Source organism: Pogona vitticeps, chromosome 4 (assembly GCF_051106095.1).
Source record: "Pogona vitticeps strain Pit_001003342236 chromosome 4, PviZW2.1, whole genome shotgun sequence".
In the NCBI taxonomy this organism is placed as follows: Eukaryota; Metazoa; Chordata; class Lepidosauria; order Squamata; family Agamidae; genus Pogona; species Pogona vitticeps.
Window position 1 is genome coordinate 8,658,999 of NC_135786.1, and position 21,840 is coordinate 8,680,838.

Sequence of the window (21,840 nt, forward strand, 5' to 3'; positions counted from 1 at the left end):
GGATTATTTTCCGACGGTAGAGAAAGAAGAGATCGCCGTTTTCTGCTCCGCAACTCCATCGTAGCGATCCATCCCATCGAGAGCATCTCCACGACCACGAAAGGCGGCGGGGAGGGGGAGCAAGCAGGAGAAATGGGGCGGGGAGGGGGGAGAGGACCCGTCCCTTTTATCCATCGGCAGTTCTTTCTGCGCTCGCGTCCGGAGGAGTTCAGTTCTTTTTTTTTTTTTAAACCGCCCAAATCAAAGGCATAAATCTCCGGACTAAATAAAAACCGGAGCAAACGGTCCGGCGAGCTCGCGGTGGCTCACTGGCCAGGCGCCTCGTCTTCTCTCTCTCTTTGTGCGTTTCGAGGACCTCAGTAGAAATATTGGAATGGCTGGAAAAATAAGATTTCTTTTTTTCAAAAAAAAAAAAAAAAAAGGATTTGGGGGAGGTTTCTTCTCCTTTTAAAAGAAAAATCGGCTTTCGGGTCGGTCCTGTCCGCAAGGCGCCCGCCCGGGGCGTCGGGCGTCAAAGGAGCAAAAGGCAAGCAGCAACCGCCGCCGCCGCCGCCGGGACAACAAAACCCAGGTGCCCCTTGTTTTCCTGGCTGCGCCGTTCCCAGCGAGGAGGAGAAGCCGGATGCCGCCCTTCTCCGGAGGAGCTTGCTTTTCCTGCACCATCCATCCATCTTTCTCTCTCTCAAATGCCCGCCTTTGCAATCTCTCTCGCCCTGGCCAGCAGATCGGGGCAGCAGGAAAGAGAGAGAGAGAGAGAGAGAGAAAGAAAGAAAGAGGGAGAAAGAGAGAGAGAAAGAAAGAAAAAGAAGGTGCCCAGCATCCACGGTGTCCGCATTCAACGACGTCTCTCTGGTCTCCTGGCTGTTTTCAGCTGTTCCAAGCTCAAGGATTAGACCTGCTCCTCCCTCCCTCCCTCTCCCCCACCTTCTTCCCCTCCCCCTTCCCCCCCCCACTCTATCCCGGCTTCGAAGCGCATCTGCTGATTGAGGTTTGGGGGCGCGAGCGGATTACATTGGGACGCAGTGACGTCATGGGCCGGCCAGAAGTTCGCTCCTATTAGCCAAATCCTCATCAGCAAAGATGCCCTTGAAACCCGGGGGGGGGAGGGAGAGTTGGGGGAGAGGCGATCTAAGAGAGGGAGGGAGAGAGGGAGGGGAGAGGGAGGGGAGGATGCTGAGGGCGTCCTTCTGCGGGCTTTGGGGCGCGTGGTCGAGGTGTGTAGGGGGGAAGGGGTGCAGATCGTCAAGGAGGGGGGGTCTTTGGGGGGGTGACAGGGAAGGATGGAGGAAGGCGGTTTAGTCCTCGAGGCCCGTTCCAGAGGAGCTTCGCCCGGCCGGAGACCCCCGCATTTCCCACCTTTCATGGAAGGAATAGATGGGGCAGGGGAGCAAGGGGGCTGGGGGGTGTCCATAGACGGTTTTAGTGGCCCCCTCCCCAATATCTCTCCTATGGAGGAGGGGAAGGGAATCTGCCAAATAAAAAAGATGCCGCGATGGTCTTGCCCTAAAACAGACGGCGCCACCCGCGTTCCCAAGCGCCACTTGACAGGAAGGAGAAAGAAAATTGAAATAAATCAAGATACAACGCTTGTTTTTCCGGGCTGCTGAGGCCCGATCCGCGCTGGCAGTGGGGACGTGGGTCCCGAGACAGCCTTCCGCTCCCCCCCCCCCCCGTCCTTCTGGAGAGAAAGAGGACCAACCGAGCAGGGGGAGATCAAGGGGATGCGGAGCCGTCTAACCTTCAGCTGCTGCTTCACCTCAGGAGACTTGAGCAAATCTCTCTCTGTCCCCCCCCCCCCGCCTGCTCCGGTTCCTCCTCCTCTCTCTCTCCCCCCCCCAGCACCCGTCTTTCCGAGTTGGGTGACGCGTGTGTGTCAGCTCAGAAATAGATCGCAAAGCCGGGGCCCCTCCCTCGTTTCTCTCTCTCTCTCTCTCTCTTTCTCTCTCTCTCTCTCGCCCCCCCCCCCGCAGCCACACTGCTTTCCCAGATCATGGCAAAGCCTCCCTCCGTTGCAACCCCTCCTCCCGCGCCGCACGCGCGCAGCAAGCGCACCTCGGGGAGAGGCGCATCCAGGCCCGGGCAGGAGACGCAGGAAGGGAACAGCCGCAGCCCGCACCCCTTCCGACGACGGGTGGGCTACCGAAGAACCACGGGGTTTACATCGTTTGCGGGGGGGGGGGGGAGCGGACGGCGCTAGAGTCCGCTCCGGAGCATCCGGGAACCAAAGCACAACCACCCACACACACACACAAACACCCCAAATCGCTGCTCGTGTTCAAATTTAATGATTTTATTTCAGAACTCACTGCTTGCTTTTTATTTGCTTGGCCAAGCGGGCAGAGATGGTTTAAGAGTCGAGCCAGGAGACATACATTTAATGTCATTACTGCTATTTTCCCCTCCATCCCTGTATGTAGACACACTCGCACTCTCTCTGTCTCTCTCTCTTTCACACACACATACACACACACACACGCACGCACAGTTTTTTTTAAGAAAACAAACTCCAAAGGCCCATCATCTGCAAATTTACTAGAAGGAAATCCCATTGTGTTCAGTGAGACTTATTCCCAGGGAAGGATAGGCGAAATTCCAGCCAGAGGAGAAGCACAAATTCCCTCCTTTAGAAAGCTGACCACTTGACATACACGGAGGCATAAAGACTCTACGTATCATATCTCCTCTACTAGCCTGCCTTGGTCTGTTACTCAAAAGACAGGCCCTTAAGCCAAACTCTTATTGCTGGTCCTTACCAGAGTATTCCATTCTGAAGGAAATCAACCCCGAGAGCTCCCTGTAAGGACAGATCCTGAAGCTGAGGCTCCAGTATTTTGGCCATCTCATGAGAAGATAAGACTCCCTGGAAAAGACCCTGATGTTGGGAAAATGTGAAGGCAAGAGGAGAAGGGGATGACAGAGGATGAGATGGTTGGACAATGTCATCGAAGCAACCAACATGAATTTGACCCAGCTCCGGGAGGCAGTGGAAGACAGGAGGGCCTGGCGTGCTCTGGTCCATGGGGTCACAAAGAGTCGGACACGACTTAATGACTAAACAACAACCAGAATAGGTCTACTATGGAATGACCCCGCCGACATTTATGTAAACCCATTGATTTACTTTGCTATTCCAGTTGGGTTTACCAAAAGGATTCTGCCTCCTGTATGGTAGCAGGGCATAGATTTGCACCTTAAAACAGGCAGTCAAAGAGAAAACGGATAGACAAATTAAGGACGCGACAGGGGACTTAGATCCTGGCAAAGCCGAACGTCTTCTACTGAGTGGTACAAGTGTTTCTGTCTCTCATCTGTTGGAAACCGCGAGCCTTTAAGTGCTCCGCTCTTGCACAAGGCTCTCTGTAATCCAGAACGGGCACGATCCAGCCCAAACCAAACCCTTTTACAAATGCACGTCTCTACGTGGGTCCATGCTTGGGTAGGAGAAGGAGAGGAAAGCCCATCCATCCACCGGTATGCGGAAGTGTTAAATCCGGTGTGAATCAATCAGTGGGGTCTCTTGTCTTTCCTGTAAGTCCTGGTCATTTCAGTGGGCCTACTCTAGCTGGTACTAACCCTGGATTCTCTCTCACACACAAACACCGCCGCAGAAAGGATGCATCACAACAGACACAAACGATCACAACGTTACATAACGAGGCAGAAGCCTCCGTTTGGATCCAGCCAACGCATACAGAAATGTCAACGACCCGCGCGCTCTCCCCCCCCCCAAACCATTCGTAATCGCTTTAGTGGATCTCTATTCTTACAGTAGATCGCTTTTAAACTAGTAATAAACTCATCAGACCTTCTGCTATTTGATGTGGTTTGCCTGTCAAAAACCCTGCCTCTGGGACATCCGTCCGTCCAAACCTCTGCTTATGTTTTTCGTGGTACAAAAGAAATATTCTGTTTTTTTTTCCAAATAATCCGTCATGTTGGGAACGAGGGGTAGGGCTCTGCGTAATTATTTGAACCCTATACACACCACAGGCAAATGGAAACATACGAATTGGTTTCCAATTATTATTTCCATAGATACATTATCTCCAAAGACGTATAGACAGCTATAGATCTGGGACAGTCTCTCTGGTCAAATTCACATGCCAGCATTTTTCCGTGTTTCAATAGGCTACTGCTTTGGATCGCTTTGAACTGGGTGCCTGCGTTTTCCAAATACACGGGAGAAAAACGGGAAAGTGTGCTAAGGGCGAACGAAAGAGGCTTATCCGTGTTAGGGCGACATTCAGCGTCTCCTTCCATCTTCCGTCAGGCTGGAAAATCCGACCCTAGTTTACCTGGGAGTAAACCCCATTGAACTCATTTCCAGGTTAGACGCACTGACGGGAGCGCTGTTTGTTTCGAAAAGAGTCGTTTCGTCCCCAAGAGATGATTCATCTACCCTACCGAGGCCGTCATCGAAAGAAAAAATAAAATTCAGATGTATTCTTAATTTATGCTACGGATGGGTCCCCGAAAGGAGGGGAAATGAAGCACGTTCATAAATCTTCTCCTTTGATACCGAGTGGCAGGGTCCTTAGGAGTTGGCTTGCACGCCGAGTCTTGATCTCCCTGGCCCGATCCACTAGCGGTGAAACCGCAACACTAAAACGAATACTGAAAGCTGAGCCACTCCGAACTGATGCGGAAATCAAGCTATATTATATGACCAAAAGCACCCACCCATCCCGGTCTTGGGAAGCAGCACAAGAGTACAGTATTATGCGTTGTCTTCTGTAGGATCTAGTATTGTCTCTTTTTTAAAAAAAAACACCAAACAGGACACACACACCCCGCCACACACACACACACACACACACACGGAAGATGATCCCCTTCAGGAAGACTTACAAAAACCTAAGGTTTCCTTCCTGCCAAATATATTGTTCCTCGAAAGCCAGGACCTGGCATCGTGCATTTAAGAGACAGATATATAAATAGAGAGAGATGGGAATGTTTACCCACGTCAGCAGTGGGGGTCGGTGGGGGGGGGCTTTGGGGCAGGGCGAAGAGGGGGAATTTTTTCCACGAAAAATCTTCATCCTGCCCGCAGGTCTCTAAGCAGGCGAGGGAACGGGAGGCGCCGGCTGTCTTTTCCCGGCAAAAGGAAGGCCGCTTCTCTCCTCCGTGCTATTCTCGGTTCCCCCTGCCCCCCCAAAGACGAGGACAGGGCCCGGAGATAGGCAGACCGTTTCCATTTCTAGCACAAGCCGAAAAAAGTCGAGGAACAATTTGGAAGCCTTTGGGCACGAATTCTTATGCCTTATAGCCTACTCCCCCCCCTCTCTGGGATCTCAGAGTTTTTTTGGGGGGGGGGGGAGAGAGTTACAGCCCCACATCTTTCCAAGGCTTCCGTCTCCCCCCCCCATCCCCCGACGTCAAGGGTCCCATTTCCAAGCGCCCAGGCGGTGCGCTCCATCTACAGCTCAAGCGCCAAAGGAGGATTAAAATAAATAAAATATGTTAAACAAAAGCTCTCAGCCAAATCGGGATTCACTGGGAAAGATCCCACGGGTTTTGGAAGCTAGGCTTGCCAAGCTCCGCACGCTCGCTGGGGAGGCAGGCCCATGGACGCTGGAAGGATGGGAGGCTTATATGGGGCAAGCTATGGCTCCCCATCTCTCCTCCTGAAATGCGGGGGGGGGGGGGGAACGTTTCACTCAGCTTGGCTTGGGCCGCATCGTTTGTTCCTGCCTTCCTCCCCGCCCCAGAGGCCTCCTCCTCTACTTCGGGGGAAAAAAAAAGACAGCCTCCAGCTTTTTTCAAAGAAAGGAAGCCCAAACTTTCAACGTCCATTTTTCCCTGCAAGGTGGAGGGAGGGGGGAATCGGTACAAAGGAGGGATCGGTTGCAGTTCGGTCTGGATGATTCTTTCGGACGTCCCTGTCGCTTTCAATGCACCACAGGGTGCGCGTGTGCGTGCTTGCGTGAGCGCAGTCCTGCGGGTAGCACCGGGCTGCTCCCTCGAGGGAAGCCCCGCAGCCGCCTTCCTTTGCGTCTGAGTTGGGTGGCTCTCGGTGTGAATCCGCTCTCCACTTCCCTCCAGGCCGCATGTTTTCCCCTCTGACTTTGTGCCCGGTGCATCCTCCACTCACGGCCAGCTACAGACCAGGACAGAGTTCCCCGACTTCGGGGACAAAGAGGGCTCGAAGGGCCCCCCTCCCGCCCGCCAACAGTGCAACCCTAGACTGCTTTCGGCCTTAGGGTTTCTCCTGCGAACTTCGCTGTCCATGGTATTGATGGTCGGCCAGGCCTCCTTCAATCCTGCGCGACGCTTTTGCTGTTTAGTTCTTAAGTCATGTCCGACTCTTCGTGACCCCCATGGACCAAAGCATGCCAGGCCCTCCTGTCTTCCACTGCCTCCCGGAGTTCGGTCAAATTCATGTTGGTCACTTCGGTGATCCTGTCCAACCATCCCGTCCTCTGTCCTCCCCTTCTCCTCTTGCCTTCACATTTTCCCAACATCAGGGTCTTTTCCAGGGAGTCTTCTCTTCTCATGAGATGGCCAGAGTATTGGAGCCTCAGATTCAGGATCTGTCCTTCCAGTGAGCACTCAGGCTTGATTTCCTTCAAAATGGATAGGTTTGTTCTCTTTGCAGTCCAGGGGACTCTCAAGAGTCTCCTCCAGCACCACAATTCAAAAGCATCAATTCTTCTGGCCAGCTTTCTTTATGGTCTACCTCTCACTTCCATACATAGCTACTGGAAAACCATAGTTTAAACTATGCGGACCTGTGTCGGCAAGGTGATGTCTCTGCTTTTTAAGATGCTGTCTAGGTTTGTCATCACTTTCCTCCCAAGAAGCAGGCCTCTTTTAATTTCGTGGCTGCTGTCACCATCTGCAGTGATCATGGAACCCAAGAAAGTAAAATCTGTCACTGCCTCCATATCTTCCCCTTCTACTTGCCGGGGAGGGGGGGGTGATGGGCCTAGTGGCCATGATCTTAGTTGACGCTTGCAAGCAGTCAAGCATCTCCCGTTAGTCCGAAAGCATCTGCGCCCGATTCTCCGGCCTTCCCTCCCTCCTCCTCTTCGTCTTCCTCGCCTTGCCTTCTTTCTCAGTTACTGGGGGGGGGGGGGGGGAAGGTTTGCTGCGGCCAAAGATCCCCCCCTCGCCGGATCCCAAAACGGTCTCCCAAACCTCCGAGGCGAATAACGGAGACTCTTTTCCCCTAGGGATTTCTAAAAACCGCCATCCATTTCTTTCTTCCCTTTTCGACGCAGAAGTAACGCGAAGAATCGGAAACCGTTACACGCGAAGCCCGTTGCTGGCCATCGTTGGCGTGAAGAAAGAACGAAGCCGACGCAAACCCTTCGTTAGGAACGAGGTTGCCTCTTTCTCTTTCTCTCTCTCTCCCCCCTCTCTCTGGCGGCCCTGCCGTTGCTTTTCCTGGACCTTGATTGTACGTTCTTTGGGGCAGGGACCCCGCAGTAAGGACTTGAGTTGTTCTGCAACGGAAAAGGACTCAGGGGCAGCTCGGTAGCGGACCAACAACGCAATCCACAACAGCAGCAAGCAAGCAAGCGTAAAACCCCCTACTCGACGCTGCCCGTGGAATCCGTTACTCAAAAATAAATGGCTTAAATTCAGCTGGATCCTGCAGCGCCCTTGTTAGACAGGATCCGTATTTACATTTAAGGAGGGGGTGGTGTAACTCAAGGCAATTCATTCCGGGTTTTGTTTCTTTGGTTTTGCAAACTGTTGTGGGGGGGGGGGGGGAACGTCACCAACCAGCAACAAACGACAAAGACAACGAACTCCTTAATTAAAAACGAAAGGAAGCGAACAGCCACTGGCTAAAGGGGGGATCCCCGCGCCAAGGCGGCGGCCCCATGCCTCAAATCGCCCAAATGGTTCAAGGCCTCTCTCGCCACGTGTCCGGCTTTACCAGGTCGAGGATCGCGCAGGTTCGAGACCAAATAATCCAGGCCCGGTACATTTTAATTTCCTGGCTTCGTACCGGCGGGGGAGGGGGAGGGGGGAGGGGGAGGGGAATCTACCTGTCACTGCATTTCCTCCCCCCCCCCGGTGCAATTTTTGCCTCTCCTCCGCTTTCTCCCGGACTCTTTCCCCTTTCCTTTGGAAGCCTCCAGGTTAGAAAAGTAACCGCCGCCTCTCTTCTCCCGCCTTTGATCTGATCCAAGATCTAAGGTACGGGAGATAACCTTAATCTCTCTTCCCCCCCCCAAAAAAAAATCTGGGAATTTGGCAAAAGCTAAGAAGGGGAGCAGGTGCAGGCGGGGAGGGGAAGCACCCGTGTAAACGGGAGCCTGGGCAGAACCGGTTTTGGACCCGAGGACTCGCTGATATTGAGCTGGTTTTTCTAAAGCGCTCCCCTCTTTTTTTGGAAATGAAAGACCGCCTAAGATTTCATCTGATTTCTTGTGTGTGTGTGTGTGTGTGTGTGTGTGTTTTGCCTTCCCCCCACTTTCAAAAAATGCAAAAAAGCACCCATTTTCTTTTTCTTAATAATAAACACAATAAGAGCCAATTGGCCTAAAAACCTTTCTTTCTTTCTTTCTTTCTTTCTTTCTTTCTTTCTTTCTTTCTTTCTTTCTTTCTTTCTTTCTTTCTTTCTTTCTTTCTCTCTCTCTCTCTCTCTCTCTCTCTCTCTCTCTCTCTCTCTCTCTCTCTCTCTCTCTCTCTCTCTCCTCCCCTTCCCCCAGCCTCCCACTCACTGTTCCGCAGACAAAGAGACCGTCAATGTGCGAATTTCTCCCCTTCCTGCAAAGGAGACGACATTCAAATAGCCTCCCCCCCCCTTTTCCCCTTCCACCTCCGCCGCACTCCAGAGGAGCAAGAAAAGCGCGGCCGAAGTGATGGTCCCATTAAATAATAATAATAATAATAAAACAAAAACAAAACCTGCCAATGATGGAACACCCTGCACCCACCCACGCAGCCCCCACCCTACCCCATGGGAACCAGCCTCTCCCTCTGCAGTGGGCGACAAAAAAACCCCACAATTTCTCTCCCCCCCTTTTTTTAAATAAAAAAAGCCTTTCTCTTTCTTTCTGCTGATCTATGTAAGGAGGATGAGCAAATTTCCTTTCTCGGACCCCTCGCTACCGCCAAAATCCTCCTTCCCAGCAAAAACATGCTTCGGTTTAATCATTCTTCTACTGAAAAAGGCTCCTAAAGAAGAAAAATGTAGGTCTCTCTCTCTCTCTCTCTCTCTCTCTCTCTCTAATTCTCTCCTTTTAAATGTGTGGGTCAGTGTACAATCCAAAGGCGGGAGACGAAGATATTCATCAGGGTGCAGGTTATCAGAATCCCATATATCCATGTGCACGCATCCAAACGTTTTATTCATGCCTGTCCTTCCTTGGTAGCTGCAACCTCCCCCCCCCCGCACGCCTGAATCCCTGGCCTAAGTAAAACCAAGCAACAGAATAAATACATCAAGGAAGAGCTTTGATACCAGTCCGGAATTATCTCCCCAAAGCAGGAGCATGGCTGAATGAAACCCCACATGGAATTAGAAGCAGCAGCGGGGGGAAAAAACAACCCACCACCAAACCCTAATATTAGTAACCTAACGAGTCATGGTCACAATAATAATAACAATAGCAACAGCAATCATCATCTGAGTCAACTAATTTCTTTTTTTTTTTTTTTTTAAAAAGAGGACTTACTAGAGTGCTGTAATCTTTTCTACTCAACAGGTCTCCCGGGGTGTTCCTCTTTCCTTCGGAGCTTTCCGAATTGTTGGCGTTGAGAGATTTTTTTTTAAAATAACAATAGTCATCATCATCATCATCATAAAAAAGGTGTTTGCTGATCTGACCTAAAAAGAGAACATTAATTCTACCCCCCCCCCCCCCGGAATCGCTGGTCTTCACCACCGCCACCCCGAGTTTGGCTCCCAGAGCCTCTTTCTCTCTCCCCCCCCCTCCACCCCCATCATGCGCTGAGGAAGAGCTTCGCCCGGCTTAACTGTTCCCAAGGCTCTGAGAACCCCTTAAGAAAGGAGGTGGGCTCTTTGAAAAGCATCTCCCATTCAACGGCATTCAGGCTGCCCTCTCCTAACGGTCTTTGGACAGCAAATCCACACCAAAGGGGGTGGGAAGGGGAGGAGGGGGTGGTGGTGGTCAAAGGAGCACCCCCCCTCCCCACCACCCTCACCTCCCTGCCTTACCACCACACAATGGCCACCAGCTCCATCCCAAATATTCACGAAGCTGAAGAACGCTTCAGTCTTCTCCCCTTTCCATTCCTCCGCCCTTGCCACGTCTCCCCCCCCTTCCCCGAGCTCCTCCAGTTGCGAGGCTGAGAGAAGAAACCATCATCTTCAGCTACATTTCCCCCGCTGCTGCTGCCCACCCCCACCCCCCCGTTCTTGTGGCCCACATGCTCTGTGCGGCATTGTTCCGTAGAGAATTTGGGAGAAATATGTCAATATATGAAATGGCCTGGGTTTGGTTTTGTTGTTGTTGTTGTGGAAGAAGGGAGTATGGGAAGAAAAACAGTAGAAAGGAAAGAATGTGGGGGGGGGGGTTGTGTTTTTTTTTGAGAGGTGGGAATGGAGATTATTTCCAATTGCCCCCCATTTACTTGGGCTTGAAAAGTCTTTTTCTCTCTTTCCTGGAATCTCAGTTCAAAAGCTCAGCTGGTTGATGCCTAGGCTAGCCTAGACATTTTTGTGTCAGATATTGTAATTTCATGTGTTCCTGCACCATGCAGAATTGGGTTTATCCTCTGGGTTTCATCACCAACCTAGCTTCTCTGGGCTACTCTGGGGCTCTTGTTATCCTTTAACCAGCAACCCAAGACTCAGTAGATGGGGCAGAGCTATTGCCTGTCTCTTTCCAGGCTGTGATTTTCCACCGATCTTCCCCTCTTGTCTCTGGGCACAGTTATCTCGGAAGGAAACGGTCCCTCTAAAGTGAGGGGGCGTAAACTGTATCCCCTGGGTTTTATTGAGGCATCTTGGGGCAGGAGGATGCTCAAGTTGGCCCTCTAGATGCCCCTTGGAGTTGTTTACTCATGCAGGAAGGCACAGCTATATTTGGCTGGCTGCATTTATTGTGCAACATATATAAATATGTATTTTCCCCAGGAGTTAGTGAGCATTTCTCTTTCTTTTTTTTAAAAAAAAGAAATGGTGGGCTTGCACCAGAGAACAAAATGTCGAAGGTCATGCATGATCAATCAAAACAGTTTCCAGCAATGTCTCTTCCACACACACCTGCATGCTGTCTTTTTGTTTTGGCATGGGAAGGATAGAAGCAGGGATGAGATTCAAGATGATCCAGTTTGCTCAGAGACAGGGGACAACCTGCATCCTTCACCCGTTTCAGGTGTACTCACAACCCGGCACAACAAGGTGCATTCAGCCATTGAATACTGGTGGTGATGTGCGTGATGAATACTAAAATAAACCATGACCCACTGAACTGCAGTAATGAAGAGGATTTTCTGCATGACAGCTCTCCACAGGAGCAGTCTATCTGAGTGGTGAAGACCTGGGATATTTTGGAAGCAAGTGTACTTGTTTGCAGGTTGGTTTGCTTGTTTAAGGCATTTTGTCTTACAGCTTTCTGCAGCCCAAGGTGGCTTCAAATTAAGGCAGGTAACATATAAACAAACAAACAAACTCTAAGGCTGCCTAACTATTTTGAACTGGTCCCAGCTGGTTATTTTGCAACCGTTGAACCAAAATTCTGCCCTGTAGGCAATTTAATAAAAAATATAAGTTGCTGGGAAGGAATAGGTTCCTGGCTCAGGGAGTGTATAATGTAAAGGCATAAATACAGTAGGCCCATTTTAAAGTTTCTCTCCCTCTCTCTCTCTCTTAATGACATTGTTTTCATATGGGGTTGCTTGGGTTGGAAAGGAGACTGATACCAAAAAGTACTTGCAATTTTGGTGGCATCTCATACGATGTTTCAACATCCCATCAGAAGGGTGGAGAAGAACAGAAGGAGGTGAGAGAAGAGAACGGTAATGAGTATATTGACTGGAAGTGAGAAGAAGAAAAGAGGCTGAGGTAGGAAGGGTTGATGGTTACCTCTTTTTCATAGCATGTATAAAAGAAAGGACAGACACTTTTTGTACTGTTTCCAGTTTTCCTTTCATGATGGCCATTCTTGACTGTCCAAACAAGATAAGCTGATCTAGCTCACAGGGCCGGCCTTCCTTCCTTCCTTCCTTCCTTCCTTCCTTCCTTCCTTCCTTCCTTCCTTCCTTCCTTCCTTCCTTCCTTCCTTCCTTCCTTCCTTCATCAGCTCCTTCCTTCTTTCCTTCCTTCTATCATCAGCGCCTTCCTTCCTTCCTTCCTTCCTTCCTTCCTTCCTTCCTTCCTTCCTTCCTTCCTTCCTTCCTTCCTTCCTTTTGCAGCTGCCTAGAAATGCAAAGTTCTAAGAAATCCCTTAGAAATAGCACAGATTTATTATTTTCTTTTTTTGCGGACCAAGTTACCCAGTTGCAAACTCCATGATCAAAGTGGAGATGAAGTTTCTTTGGAGCAAAAGTGACTTAAGGGAAGAACCGTAAGGAGGTGGGAAAGTGTATTTGTATACAGGTCAGTCTCTTGTATTATCCCTTAAAAGGAACAGAAAGCATGAAACTCTGGTCGCCTGCTGTCAATCTGATTCAGTATAAATGGAAAAGGTATTTTTTAAAATGATTTTTCTTGATGGCACACAAGAAAAATATAAGTTGTTCTGTGTGGTCAAGTTGCCTTTAAAGTATGGTGATCCTATGAATTAGTGACCTCCAGAATGTCCTATCATCAACAATTTTGCTCAACTCTTACAAACTCAAGGCTGTGGAGCAGATCCATCTTACATGTGGTTTTGTTCTTTTCCTTCTGCCTCCAACTTTTCTTAGCATTATTGTCTTTCCAAGCAAGTCTTGTTTTCTCACAATGTGCCCAAAGTAGGACAGCCTCAGTTCTGTCATTTCTACTTCTAGAAAGTCCACACTTTGTATTTGATTTGAGATCCTCTTTGTTTGTTTGTGTTTTTTTTACTTTCTGGTGGGCCAGTTTATTGAGAAAGCTCTCTCCCCCCCCCCCAAGTACCATATTTTGAAAGAACGGATCCTTTCCACGTCTGCTTTCTTTGCTGTCCAGCTTTCACATCTGTACATAGTGACTAGAAATACAAGAGTATGGATGATCTTGGTCTTTGTATCCATTGACACATCCTTACACTTGATAATCCTCTCCAGTTCCTTCATAGCTCCTTTTCCAAGTCTCAAGTCTTCTGATGATTTCTGACTGCAGCCTAGAGTTGGTTTGATGATCGAACCAAAGGGCGCAAAACCTTTTAACAACTTCCATTTCTTCATTGTCATTAGAGTTTTAACTATAACTCTCACAATATTCCAACTATTGTAAAGATACAAACCGTAACAGGAACTTTTGCAAACTCTGGTATAACACAGCTTCTTATGATTTTCCAGGGTATTGTCTGAGTCTTCCGTTTTCTTCATCTATCCTTGACCTGATTCCATGCAAGATGGGGTGGGGAAACAAGGCAAAAATGCATATTCAATCACACTGATGAATAACAATAATATAATTAGGCACCATCAAGTCAGTTCTGAGTTATCCTAACTCTCCAAGGTTTTGTTTTGTTTTTAAGTAAAAAGTATTCAGCACTGGATTACCAGCCCCTCCTTTCTTGGGAATTGCTTTTGAATATTTTCTGCTTCCTTCTTGGTACAGTTAAATCAGTACATCATCCTGAGTGCAGCAAGCCTTGTTAAGTCATTATTTTTAAAAATAAAAAAAATTGAATATACAGTGTTATAAAGGCCACCAAAATGAGATTCACTGAGACCTAAAATCTCTTCTGTATTTAAGAATCTGAAATGGTGTCCTATTTCAGCATCAAACAAAGTAAAATATTATAGACTGGGTTCTTACGGTTTGCCTACATATGGCATTCATATTATGAAAATCACATCCATTTTATACTCTGTCTTTCATTGTCATGGCTTCCTGCAAGGAACTGTGGGAAACGTAGTTTGGTTAAGTGCTGATAATTTTCTGCAGTCCTTCTTCAGAGAACTTTAGTTCCCAGGCAGCTACGGGAAATTGGCAGTAAATCAGCACGATAAATATGTGGCGTAGATGTGTAGAGAGAAGTTCCTTCTGCATAAGAAAATGCATGAGTGTGGCAGGAACACTGGAAAGATAAAATTCCATGTATGCTTTTTTTGCTCCATGTGCTCATAACCAAGTGAATCTCCATACAATGTAGTGAACAAGATGCATACGTGCAAATGTATGTACCATTCCATGTTTTAGTTTAAATTGTGCTTTTAAATTTTTTTTTATTGTCTAGTCTGGATATGCTGATTTTTAAAACAGGCTCCTGTAAGAAAAAAAAAAAAAGCAGAAGCAAGAGAAATGCAGATTTATTGCAGAATGCTAAGAATTCCTTGGATGGGGAGAGGTGATTTGTGGAGAAGTACTAAGGAAAATGATTTGAAAACATGAATTTGAACCAACATGAATTTGACCAAACTTTGGAAGGCAGTGGAAGACAGGAAGGCCTGGCATGCTCTGGTCCATGGGGTCACGAAGAGCCGGACAGGACTTAACAACTAAACAAAACTAAGGAAAAGAAGAAGGGGGAAAAATCTAGAATCCAAACTACTTTGGTCCCATAACGGAGAAATGAAAACTACAGATGGTGGCAGCTGATCTGTTGAGGTCAAATAAACTGGAGAAGAAAAGGTAGGAAGAGAAACGTTTGTTAGATGGAATATCTGGGAGGCTGGTTTGCAGGCAATACAACCTCACTGTGTGGGGCTTGCTCTGTCCCTTTGCTCCACTCGTGGTCCACCACCATGTGGTAGAAACGAAGCAGGTAGCAGCAAGGATCATTTCCAGTGGCACCCCTAGAGTTCTGGAGAAGCAGAAGGTGAAGCATCTCTGGTGAGGCGCCATCTGTCTTCATGACCCCAGAATGCCACGCTTCTGGGGCCCGAGTGCATTTACTGAGGGAGTGAACAGAGAGTACTCAAAGAGAGTATGGCTTAATAAGAAGCTGATGGCATACACCAAGATCCAGGTCTATAGAGCCAGCATCCTGAGCACACTCCTGTACTGCAGTGAATCCTGGGCCTTTTGTGCACGGCAGGAGAGGAAGCTGAACACGTTCCAGATGCGTTGTCTCCAATGCATTTTTGGTATCACCTGGCAGGACAAAGTTCCAAATAGAGTAGTCCTAGAATGAGCTGGAATTTTTAGCATTACTGAAACAGCGATGTCTATGTTCCCTTGGGCATGTTGTGAGAATGGCTGATGGTCGGATTCCAAAAGATCTCCTGTATGGAGAACTCGTGCAGGGAAATCGCCCCAGAGGGAGACCACAGCTGAGATACAAGGAGATCTGCAAGTAGGATCTATAGGCTTTAAGAATGGACCTCAACCCTGACATCTGAGCATTCAGACTGGAGGCAGGCGGTGCAGCATGGCCTCTCCCAATTTGAAGAGATCCTTGTCCAGCAGGCTGAGGCAAAGAGGCAGTCCCAAAAGCAGCAAAATCAGGGAGCTGGACAAGGGACAGATTGTATTTGCCTTCAGTGTGGAAGGGAATGTCAATCTCGAATTGGTCTTCTCAGCCACACTAGATGCTGTTCTAAGACCTCCACACAGAACACAATACCATCGTCTCTCGAGACTGAAGGACGCCTACTATCTGAACAGGATGTGGTTGTTACAGCCAGCTTTTCAGAGTGCCAGGCCCTACCGTTCGTCATCCTCAGCAGCAGCAGTGCCACAAGTAGAAGTAGCATCGCCATTAGAAGCATGTGACAACCCAAAGCGCCAACAGCCACTGAAGTCAACTCTTTAATGCCTGAGCACCCCAGCTTTTGATGAAAAGTGTGAAAAATTACTTCTAACACAACTCCAGGAATTTCTTAGCTCACGCAGCCAACTGGGAGGTTGTAGGAGCTGTAGTCTAGAAAAGGAGCATTCTGCCCCTTCATCTGCTCCTGCGTTCTGGTTTCTGATGCCAGACCTGCTGTGTAGTTCAGGACCTTCTTGTTGATGGGGTTTAGGCTCTGAAAATCCTTTTTGCAGGAGGTACGTCGGTCCCTTGCTCTCAGCTCTCCGAGGGCTGGCAAAAGCATATTCACATTTTTGTGTGAACCCTCAACTCATTTTTAATTGTTGGTTTTAATTGCCTGCCTATTTGATGTTATCCAGCTTTATTTTGAGGGAGTTATTGTATTATTGCCTGTTAGAAGTTCTTCGGCTGCCATCTTTGGTGGCTAAACGGTAGCACAAAAGAGCTGTTTCAAGTGACTGAAATAGAAAAATTCCTGTGGTCCTACATGCTGTGGTTGAAAACAAAAAACGACCCATTAAAATGGCAGGCCTGTGTTTCGGCCTTTCCTCTTTTCCTCTTGTACGCAATTTCCCCCTGTTTCTCACCTTTCACCATCACCATCAGCGAGTGACGTGAGCAAATGGAGAATAGTGTTCTGGGTCTGCTGGAGCACCCGGTGTGGTGTAGTGGACAGACTGACAGATTTGGACTCTGGAGTCCTGGGTTCAAATCCATGCACGACCATGGAACCGCTCCGAGTAGACATTGTCTAGAGGGGTGGGGTAAAAATCTAATAAAAATAAATAAATAAATAAATAAATAAATGGAACCTGACTAGCAAAGTGTGTGGGATTATCTCCCTTACCTTGAAAAGGCTTATTAGGGTCTCCGTAAATGAGTTCTGATTTGATGTCATGCAAGAACAAGCCTGTTTGAGCTTTTGGTGGTGAAGAGAGAGAAGTCAGCACAAAGTATTTGAAATGGGCAGCCATGGGAATGGCCCCAGTGCAAACTTTGGAGACCCTTTCAGCTGTGTATGCATAAGCCGCAAACATGCATTTAATGGTAGGGCGAGTAAGTCACAATTCACCACTAGGGTTACCAGCTGGGGTGCAAATGAACCAGACAAAAATATTTAAACCATGTAAGACGGCTGACATTTCCTTACAGGATATGTAACTGCTGGGTGATATACATTTTATTCTCTCTGGGTCAGGGCTAGCTGTATGACTAGGCACACTGAGGTGGTTGCCTCGGGTGGCAGATACCAGGGGGCAACATTGATGGTGCGGGTTGGGGACACTGATTTCACATGAATAGTGAATATGCCTGGTTTGGGTTTTAATCTGAACTTTGCCAGAGCTATCCAAGATACTGATAGTTAGATAAGGCCATTGACTGACCAGATAGGCGGGATATTAATTAATTAATTAATTAATTAACTAATCATATAAATAAATAAATAAATAAATAAATAAATAAATAAATAAATAAATAAATAAATAAATAAATAAATAAATAAAGTTCAAATCAAAACCTGGGAGTGGATTCACCAGCCTCTATGAAATCAGATTCACTAGCGAACCCTACTTGGAGGAGAAAATGGTTTAAGTCCTGAGTACCCCAAAGTGGGGTAAAGGATGTTTTCACATCATTCGTGTGAGTCCAGGACCAGTACATTTGCCGCATACATTGAGAGAGACTGGGCACCCTCTTGTTCTTTGCTTCAGCCTGCCAAATATATGTTTTGATGTTGCTTCCACTTACCGTCTTTTACTGTGGTGTTTCTCTGATCTTTTTTAGTATTTGTACACTTATTGTTTTTAGTTTTCAATGTTTTTCTCCCACTGATGTAAATTGCCTTCCGTCCTTCTTAAGGAGAAAGGTGGTGTATACAAGTTTTAAATGAATAAAAGAATTAAATAAATATCTTGGGGTGCACCCATCATCATCATCACCAGCAATTTCACATTCCTTTTGCAAATATAAAATCACCTAAAAAGATGTTCCTGCCTCTCTTGGAGAACAAGTTTCCCAGCACATGAAAATGAACACATTGCTATCACACCATTATAAACAGCTACCTGTTTTACCAGATTAGATGGGAACAGTTCATGGTGATTTTTATTTAATGCAGCAGTGCTCTTGTGGAATTCCAGTTCCTTGCAGTAGGCTCCACCTAAACTCACACCCTAGTTCCTGCTACTGTTTTAGTGGTACTTAAAAAAAAAACACCACTCATCCCAAGAGTCCACTCTAAAAGAGATGGCAATAAGATGATAAGAGTAGATGGTGGAAAACATATGCATCTAACACTTCCTCTACTAACAACATCAGCTATCATGTTAAGTCTTGTGAAAATCTTGCAAGGTGAGGCACTAGCATTATTAACATTTTCCAGACTAAATAAATAAATAAATAAATAAATAAATAAATAAATAAATAAATAAATAAATAAACAAACAAACAAACAAACAAACAAACGAACGAACGAACGAACGAACGAACGAACAAACAAACAAACAAACAAACAAACAAATAAATAAATAAATCAGCTTGCCAGTCTTTGCCATTTCCAAGAAAGCTGAGAAAAATCCCCGTCACCACTATCTGAGATGCTAAAGATCAGACGCTCTTCCATGCAGATGATGTTGAGCAAAATTGGACTTCCGGTGTCCTCTTTTGATCTTTAGCTTTGTGCCACAGTTCTGTTTTTAAGTCCTAGGAATCAGAATTAGGGCATGCATGGCTCAGATGAAGTGCCAGGATTCTGTCCATAGTCCTTTGTTGCTTCTGTTTTTCCCCCTCCCCACTTTCCCCTTAGCAATGAAAATACAGAACCTAGTTCAGCGGGAGGAAATTTGGTCTGGAATATCATTACAGAACCAGCGATGAACCCAGACTCTTGCCCCTTTCCAGGCAGGATGCTGCCTTGAACAAATGCCATATCCAGAGATGGGAAGTCAGTTATAGATCCCAGCATCCAGGTTTCTAATGCTACTAATTCCATGCAGATTCTTCATCCCTTCCCATGATTCAGCCTTATGTTAACTGGCAAGTGGCCGAAGTCATCTGGCTACACAATCAGATCTCCTCCCGTCACACAACTGACTGTTCAGTTTGAACTTCTTATAAGCATATCTTGTGGGAAGCCTGCAGAAGCACCTCATTACTTTGCAAAAATCTTTGTTGTTCTCATATGGCTGACCCAGGGTCAACAACATACTAAGCCGTGTTACAGGAGCCTTGTGGTACGGTGGTTAAACTGCAGTACTGCAGCCAAAACTCTCATCAGGACTTGAGTTCAATCCCAGGCAGACAGTTTGAGGCTTACTCAGCCTTCCATCCTTCCAAGCTTTCTAAATTGAGTACACAGCTTGCTGGTAGTGGGGTAGAAGTATAGGCTGGATAATTACATTGTAAACTGCCCAGAGAGTGCTTTAAGCTCTATGGGATGGAATATAAGCAGCACACTCTGCTTTTACAGGCCTCCAAGTGACCTACCACTAGACCTACAAGTTGCTTTGATGAATTATTCTTAGGTTCTGGTTTTTGATAGTAAAACTGTATCTAAAGGTATGCTTGTTTTTATTTTTAAAAATAATTCACTTTTTAATGAACATCTCTGTACTCAGTTCTTTAATAAATACACTGAATAATAAACTGTAGTTGATTACGTTCCTCTGCTCGGTCTAAAGCCTGATCTTATTCCTATGCTTGACAAACTGACCTCAGCTTTGAGCTTTGTAAATCCCAAAAATGAATCATTGGGTGAAAATAGGAACACTATATTTATTGCTTCAGGAATTGAACTCAGAAGATGTAAATTCCAACTTGTTTACAGAAGTCCCCTAATGGGGAAGCCATATGAGTCTGCTTCTTTCTGGCTAGAAGGAGGAAGAAGCAACAGGCGACCTTAGAGAAGGGGTAAAGAAGCCTATCAATCTACACGTAGATCTAGAAAAGGGAAGAAGGTAAAATGTGTCTGGGCTAGCTAGTCCTGTCGGGGAACTTCTCATTGCAAACTCCACTCAATTTGGCAGATTGAGTAATTTTGCAAAAGAGTAATAAAGGTTCCAACTTTAGTTAGGGAAAAATGTGGAGGTGGGGGCTGGTGAAAGGAAAGAAGAGAAGGACTCTGCTGACAATATATATTTTTGATCTGCAGATCTCTGCTTGTCACTTTCCAGCTAATTCTTAACTGATCCCGAATCCATAATTGGTAAATCTCTGTCTCGCATGCGCTCCTCTGTTGCTCCAGGATTCAAACGGCAACTTGTGATCGCAGGCAATGGAGCACGCCCTCTCGCCTAGGCAAGAATTTGCAAGTGACAAATTGTGAAATATGGATTAAGCCGATTATCTAGTTCCAGTCAAAGCTTCTCAGTGGATTTTTCTCCCCCACTTCCCAGGGTGTGAATATGATTCTGAAAGCTTGTCAAAAAGGAAGGGATGTGACTGAATATGTTTTGCAAATCTGTAAAAGCTGTGTGTGTTTTGTAGGGCTTTTACAGGATATAGCAATTCACAGCTGTGAATGTTTCTGAGATCAGAAAAGATGGATTCAAAGTCCACTTTGAAAAATGTCAGGCTGAGAGGGGAAGGCTGGCATACAAATTCTGCCATTCATATCTGTTTATCTCTTTCTTCCCATGTGCTTCACCTTTAGCAGCCAGGTCCTGCTCTTCACTGCCGTCTGCAAGATGGGCCCATCTTTTAATTTGTTATTTTTAAATTTTACGTTTTAAGTCCATGTCCCATATGTATCTTCGATTAACCATCGTCAGGACACCTGGATAAAATTCTGGACTGTTGATCTTTACAGTTGAAGATGTCTTGAAATTATTCTTCAGACTGTGAAACACAAAAAGCACAATGTCTCATAGCCCTTGATGACTGCATAAGCCGGATCTCAAAATTGGTTCTTATGGCTACATTGCACCTCTTTCTCAGCATTGCTAATGCATGGGGGCTAACCAAAGGGTTATGCGTAAAAAATAGGAGTCCTAAAAATTTGTGGGTAAAACAACATGTTTGTGAAATTGCTGATTTTTTTTTAAAAAAGAAGCAGGTAGGGAGAAGAAAGATCAGACCTGTCGTGAGAGGACAACAATGCTAACTGCAAAGGGCAGTAATAAGAAAGATGGAAGGCAGTAGGAAAAGAGAAAGACCTAATATGAGATGAATTGACTCCATAAAAGAAGCCATGGAAAACATGAGCTAGGCTGTTGAAGACAGAACAGATCATTCATTTGCAGGAACATGATAACTTGGAAGTGACTTGACAGCACATAACAACAAAATACACCCCATCCCCATACTTCTGCCCATGTTTCTCCCTGTGTGCTCAATTTTTTTTAACTTTTCTCTTTTTTTCCAGAAATGAAAGACTGCAATGGCCTGTCTTTGCTGGGGAGGGAGAAGAGGGCCAATACTTTGATCCTATTGACTAACAGATGCCAAAAGAAACATTTAAGTGTGTGTGTGTGTGTGTGTGTGTGTGTGTGTGTGTGTGTGTGTGTGTGTGTGTGTGTGTGTGTGTGTGTGTGTGTGTGTGTGTGTGTGTGTGTGTGTGCTTTTGGGAGTCAGAGGGAAAATTTTACCTGGCTGTGATTTGGAAGGGTTGTTTAGCCCCCTGCAGGTTGACCATGGCCCCTGAGGACTTTGTTTGGGGGTCTACTTCTGTGTCAGTCTTCCAGTGAAAAGGGCACCTGGGTAGTCCTTGGAAGAAAGAGCTGCCTTCCCTTCGTTGGAGCCATCTTTTCCTTCCTCCCCTGCCCCATGATGGCCACAGTGGTACAGGCAACTATGAGGCTAGATAAAACCTCCTCCTGATCTAAGTAGGGAAGGCCAGGGTGGCGGTGGAAGCAGGGAGCCGGGAAGGGGATGAAAATAAACCTCCCCCCCCCGTTTTAACTGGCGGAAAAAGAGCCCACAAACCATTCCCTGGGCCCAGTCCCCCCACCACTGCCCATTGGCAGGTCAGCCTCTCCCTCTGTTTATGAATCCCCCATCCCTAAGACCCTTCTCTAAAATTTTAAAATAATAGTTC

At 46.8% G+C, this 21,840-nt stretch overlaps 2 long non-coding RNA genes across 2 annotated transcripts in view; one reads left to right on the forward strand and one right to left on the reverse strand.

Moving 5' to 3' along the window:
* Window positions 1-10,112, reverse strand: part of LOC140706481 (uncharacterized) — a 24,149-nt gene extending 14,037 nt beyond the window's left edge. Inside the window, exon 1 of the long non-coding RNA XR_012086103.2 lies at window positions 9,633-10,112. This is a non-coding gene — a long non-coding RNA (uncharacterized LOC140706481). The remainder of the gene's footprint in view (window positions 1-9,632) is intronic.
* On the forward strand, window positions 6,285-21,271 carry LOC140706482 (uncharacterized). Its single transcript, XR_012086104.2, has 2 exons — window positions 6,285-8,148; window positions 11,904-21,271. It is a non-coding gene; the product is annotated as an uncharacterized LOC140706482 (long non-coding RNA).
* The last annotated feature ends 569 nt before the right edge of the window (window positions 21,272-21,840 follow it).